The sequence below is a fragment of the Nyctereutes procyonoides genome, unplaced genomic scaffold (genome assembly GCF_905146905.1).
Source record: "Nyctereutes procyonoides isolate TBG_1078 unplaced genomic scaffold, NYPRO_anot_genome, whole genome shotgun sequence".
NCBI lineage: Eukaryota > Metazoa > Chordata > Mammalia > Carnivora > Canidae > Nyctereutes > Nyctereutes procyonoides.
This window is the reverse complement of record NW_026575121.1, coordinates 9,121,982-9,127,649: the sequence shown is the minus strand read 5'-3', so window position 1 is coordinate 9,127,649 and position 5,668 is coordinate 9,121,982. Positions and strand designations below refer to the sequence as shown.

The window sequence follows — 5,668 nt, the reverse complement described above, 5'->3', positions numbered from 1 at the left end:
TTAACCCTCACGAGGACTATATGCCAGGCACTGTGCTAAATGCTTTTCATTCGTTATCTCTATAATAGCCAAAGCAGCAACAGAACGAAAAACCGAAACTGAAGACAACCTAAGATACTTGATGGTAGAAAAAGTATTTTAAAAAGTGGAAAAATTTTTTAAAAATAAAAATAAAAAAATAAAAAGTGGAATCATCGGCCCCCGTTAAAATTCCAATTATGAAGATTGTCTTAGGTCATTGGAACACACTTAGCATAGTGTTCAGAAGGCAAAGACGCTGATTGCCGCCTTGTAAATTATGTCCACCTGGAGTGGGGGGCTGGAAGGTGTCAGCAGAAGGCAGTGGGATTATGATGGGTGACTTTTTTTTTTCTCCTTTTAAAAACTTGTATGTTGGGACGCCAGGGTGGTTCAGTGGTTGAGTAGTCTGCTTTTGGCTCAGGTCATGATCCTGGGGTCCTGGGATGAAGTCCCAGCCCCTGCATGGAGCCTGCATCTCCCTCCGCCAGTGTCTCTGCCTCTCTTTCTGTGTGTCTCCTATGAATAAAGAAATAAAATCGTACAAAAAATTATTATGGAAAATTTCAAATACACACACAAGTAGAGAAAATGGGAGAATAGGAGTACAACTCTCATGTACCAATTGCTCAGCTTCAACTGAGAGAAATGAGTTGAGAAGTGTGGTCCACATTCACCTCACTTGGTCCCAGTGATCTGATTTTTACCTGTTCCCTTATCTCCTCCCCACTATTTTTTCTGGAACATGTAAAGGAAATTCCAGGCATCCTGTCCTTTCTACCTGGCTTTTTCCCACTCTCTGAACACCACACCATTGCCACCCCATGTGTTATGTTTGGTGATTAAAGTTTACGCAACACAGAAGAGAGCGGCAACGTTTAAAAGGCCCCTTCACTGGGAAACGAACTAGGGGTGGTGGAAGGGGAGGTGGGCGGGGGGTGGGGGTGACTGGGTGACGGGCACTGAGGGGGGCACTTGACGGGATGAGCACTGGGTGTTATTCTATATGTTGGCAAATTGAACACCAATAAAAAATAAATGTATAAAAAAATAAAAGGCCCCTTCATGGACACAAAATACACAACAGTGTGGGTAGGCGCATACATTTTTCAGGCAAGATACTGCAGAGAACTGGCTGGTAGGAGTTTTTCTTGCAAATATTTCCAGACCTCAGATCTGGAAGTCAGGTTTTTTTTTTTTTTTAAGATTTTACTTATTCATTTATTTGACACACAGAGCGAGCACATGCACAAGCAGGGTAGGGGGAGCAGTAGAGGGAGCAGCAGGTCCCCACAGAGCAGAGGATGTGGAGCTCAATCAGAGCCCTGGGATCACGACCAGAGTCACAGGCAGATGCCCAACCGACTGAGCCACCTGGACGCCTCTGTGAAGTCAGGTTTTTTTTTTAAATATTTTATTTATTTATTCATGACAGACACAGAGACAGAGGCAGCGGCAGAGGGAGAAGCAGGCTCCATGCAGGGAGCCCGATGCGGGACTTGATCCCGGATCATCTTGAGCCAGAGGCAGACGCTCAACCGCTGAGCCACCCAGGCGTCCTGTGAAGTCAGTTTTAACCGGCTCTGCTTCTTAGCATTTTGCCTGTTCCTTCATCCATCAACAGCTTCTCGTGTCAGTCAGCAGCTTTCTTACTTAACCAGTGCCAACAACTAGGAGACCACGCAGGGTCAGGGCTACGGTTAGCATTCCATCTGCCCACCTGAATCAGAAATACAGGACCCAAAGGGGGACAAAGGAATTTTTTTTAAAGATTTTATTTATTTATTCATGAGAAAGAGAGAGAGAGAGAGAGAGGGGATCATGACCTGAGTGGAAGGCAGATCCTCAACCGCTGAGCCACCCAGGTGCTCTGGGGACAAAGGAATTAATTGATTAAAAAAAAAAACACCATTTATAATGTTCGGCTTCCATTCTGCGTTCTCCCTCCCGTGCCCAGCGCCATCCGTCCAGGAGCCTTGGTGCTCCAGCCTCCCCGCCAGCCTCCCCGCCAGCCCTCTTCCGCAGCCTCTGCTCCCTGGCCTCCTGCGTCAGCACACCGGTCACTCTCCCTATCCTCCCCCTGAACTCATCGGATCAGATGGCACACCTTGGGACCTCTCCTGTGCAGATATCCAATGTGACGGGCACTTCGTCTCCCTACCTGGGCAGAGGGAGAGGGGTTCCTGCACCCCCTCATGCATCTGTACCCCTCTGTGCCTGGTGCAGTCTGGGGGGGGGGTTGCTCAGCAGCTCTTCCCAGCGTGAATCAGCTTGTGATTTTTTAGGGATCGATTATTCTTCGTTGGGCTTTTCCAGCCCTGCCTCCCTTGGTCACCTTTCTGCGGCCGGCGGATGGTCCTTGCATCTCATTTCTGCTTCTTAGTACCTGCTGCCAGACGTTGAAAGGAGGAAGCGACTGGGGCGGACGGCAGCTGCTGCTCAGGCCATCAGGAAAGTCGGACTTGGGCAGCGTGTTTGGATTTTCTGTGCTTTTAGCTTTTCCTCCCACCCGGTCGGTCATTCATTAAACCAAATTCCCGGAATCTTGCAGTGACCTTGGGAATGGCTGTCACAGGTCGTGTCCTCAGGAAGGGGCTGGATTCCGACTCAGCTGGGGAAATTCACTAAGGCCAATCCGTTAAAGTAGAAGTGACAGGTCTCTGGGAGCCATCCCCACCCTGTGTGCAATGGAGTCACAGAGGTTTGGGGGGGCTCCTCTTCCGGGGGGTTCTGGTGTTACCGTCCAGCCACATTCTGGGACACGCTGCTCAGGTACTGGATCACGAGCTAAGCTGCAACCAAGAGCCACCCGGGTGCCCCCCTGCCCCCGGATGTGATTAACATTTAAAATGATGGAGTCTAGGGACACCAGGTGACTCAGTGGTTGAGCTTCTGCCTTTGGCTCAGGTTGTGGTCCTGGGGCCTGGGATCGAGTCCCACCTTGGGCTCCCCGCAGGGAGCCTGCTTCTCCCTCTGCCCGTGTCTCTGCCTCTCTCTCTCTCTCTCTGTGTCATAAATGAATGAATAAAAAAATAAAAATAAATAAAAATAAATAAATAAATAAATCTTAAAAAAAATCGGTGGAGGGATGCCTGGGTGGCTCAGTGGTTGAGTGTCTACCTTTGGCTCAGGGCGTGATCCCAGGTCCAGAGATCGAGTCCTGCATCGGGCTCTCTGTGAGGAGCCTGTTTCTCCCTCTAAGTCTCTGCCTCTCTCTGTGTGTCTCTCATGAATAAATAAATAAGATAAATAAACCTTGTTATTCTTTACCAAAAAAAAAAATGGCGGAGTCTAAGTAAAGCAGGTGAGCCTCGTCCAATCAGTTGAAGAAGACAAAAGACTGACTTGCCCTGAGCAAGAAGGAATACTGTCATCCGACAGCCTTTGGACTCAAACTGCAATTCTTCCCTGGGTCTATGGACCATCAGCCTACTCCCTCACAGTTTGGACTCCCCAAGCCTCCAGGAACATGAGCCAACCCTTAAAAATAAATCTTGAGCTTTGTCTATATATATATATATATATATATATATATATATATATAATATGCACATACTTTGTCAGTTCTGTTTCTCTGGGGAACTCTAATACAGTGGGATATACATTTCATGAAATATTATTTGGCCATAAAAAGGATTGAAGGACTAATTCATGCTCCAACATGGATGAACCTTGTAAGCATTATGTACGTGAAAAAAGCCAGTCACAAATTCACAAATTTTATGATTTCACCTATATGAAAAGTCAGAATAGGCAAATCCACAGAGGCGTAAAGTAGATGAATGGTTCTTTAGGGCTGGGGAGCAGGTGTGTGTGAGGGGAATGGGGAGCTACTGCTAATGGACTTGGGCTTTCTTCTGTGGGGGATGAAAATGTTCTAAAATTAGATTATGGTGATGGTTGCACAACTCTGGACATATACTAAAAATATGGAATTGTACACGTTACACAGGTGAATTACATCTCAATACAGCTGTTTTAGTAAATGAGTGTAACAAAATTCACGAAGAGAGTACAAAATGTCTGAAATTCTGGGAAACACTGAATTGGAGCCTGATGTTCCTCAGAGACTCTCGTGAACCTCTCTGGAGACACACTGTCTGTACTTGTTTCCTTTTTATTCCCTGTTGTGTTATTCATAGCCACAGAAAATCAATCCAATTTTGTCCTCGACTGGTAGCTGCATTACTCAACCTGATTAAAAATATAAGAGCAAAATATAGGTTGGCTTATGAAGTAAGAGATAGAGACGCTGACAGTTGCTCAAGAAGGAATCTAAAATATACATTGGACCACTGCCTGGAAGAAGGATGGAAATTTATTACACGAGGGAGGTTTATGTGATACCTCATGTTCTGAGTATTTCCATCCATGAACACAGAGCTGACCTGCCTCTCAACCTAAGTGGAGACGGAGGTGGTGGGGGCTCGCTGCACACCCAGCATCCTCCATTGCCTCTGAAAATCAGTGTGCCTTAGAGATTTTTTTTGGAGAATTGGTGCCAATATATTTCCAAGTGGCCACAGTCCATTCCCTCAAAAAAAATATTTTTTTTAAAGAATGGATTAAGCATAAAAATCAGTTCACTAGGGTTCTACATATAAAAACCACTTTCATATTAAATAAAAACCTTCCAGGCAGCCTGGGTGGCTCAGCAGTTCAGCACTGCCTTCAGCCCAGGATGTGATCCTGGAGACCTGGGATCGAGTCCTGTGTCGGGCTCCCTGCATGGGACCTGCTTCTCTCTCTCTGCCTGTGTCTCTGCCTCTCTCTGTGTGTCTCATGAATAAACAAATAAAATCTAAAAAGTAAAATAAAAATAAAAACCTTCCTTAGGTAGTCAAGCTTTTTTAAGGTACCACCCCCTTCTCTGAAAACTAGTGATCATATACTAGCCAACCCCTTGTGGTCCTTGATGAGGGACAGCAAGAGTTGTGTCCCCACCTCACAGACCACAGTGGATTCCACCAAGAGTGGATATCTGACCCCCACTGGACCATCAGACCCTCTTTCCTGGAAGTTTGGGATTCTGATACAGAGCCTAGTTCATATGCTTCCAAAAAGAATTCTACAGTGATTTGTGAAAGTTTTCATTGTACATAAATGGAATTGCAAAGGACGTTATTTCCCAGGTTCTACAAATTCTTACATTTTAAAATAAAACAACCACATCACTCTTGTCCCCTTATGCAGTGAAATCTAAATTCATCCATTAAAAAAAAAAAGGAACAAGTACTTTATTAACAGCAGGACATTATACATCATTCTTTTTTTTCCCTCCTTAAACCTATGTTTGCATTCCAAATTCAATATTTTGTGTTGATCACAGTATCTTAATTCTCCAGAACAGAAAAACTTACATAAATTGAAGTTAGAACCTTAAAAACCTGCAGTAACCATAGGCTCTGTGTTAAAAACAAGTAAATATGTTACATATTTTTAAAAGTATTCAACGTGAAGTAAAATAATATTGGCCTTTTAAACTCTTGGAGCAAAAAAAATAAAAATAAAAATAAACGGTGCATGTATCAAAGATAAATACTTCATATTGATGAATATCACATATTCCTACTTATCCCATTTTTTTACTTATCCCATTTTTAAAATCATATCTTTAACTATATGTCCCTGTAATCAATCTATATAATGA

General features: G+C 44.3%; 1 long non-coding RNA gene across 1 annotated transcript; it reads right to left on the bottom strand.

Moving 5' to 3' along the window:
* Positions 1 to 1,300: 1,300 nt before the first annotated feature.
* LOC129516377 (uncharacterized) lies at positions 1,301 to 2,505 on the bottom strand. Its single transcript, XR_008665754.1, has 3 exons — positions 2,180 to 2,505; positions 1,845 to 1,888; positions 1,301 to 1,738 (listed from the first exon to the last, which is right to left on the bottom strand). It is a non-coding gene; the product is annotated as an uncharacterized LOC129516377 (long non-coding RNA).
* Between the last annotated feature and the right edge of the window lie 3,163 nt (positions 2,506 to 5,668).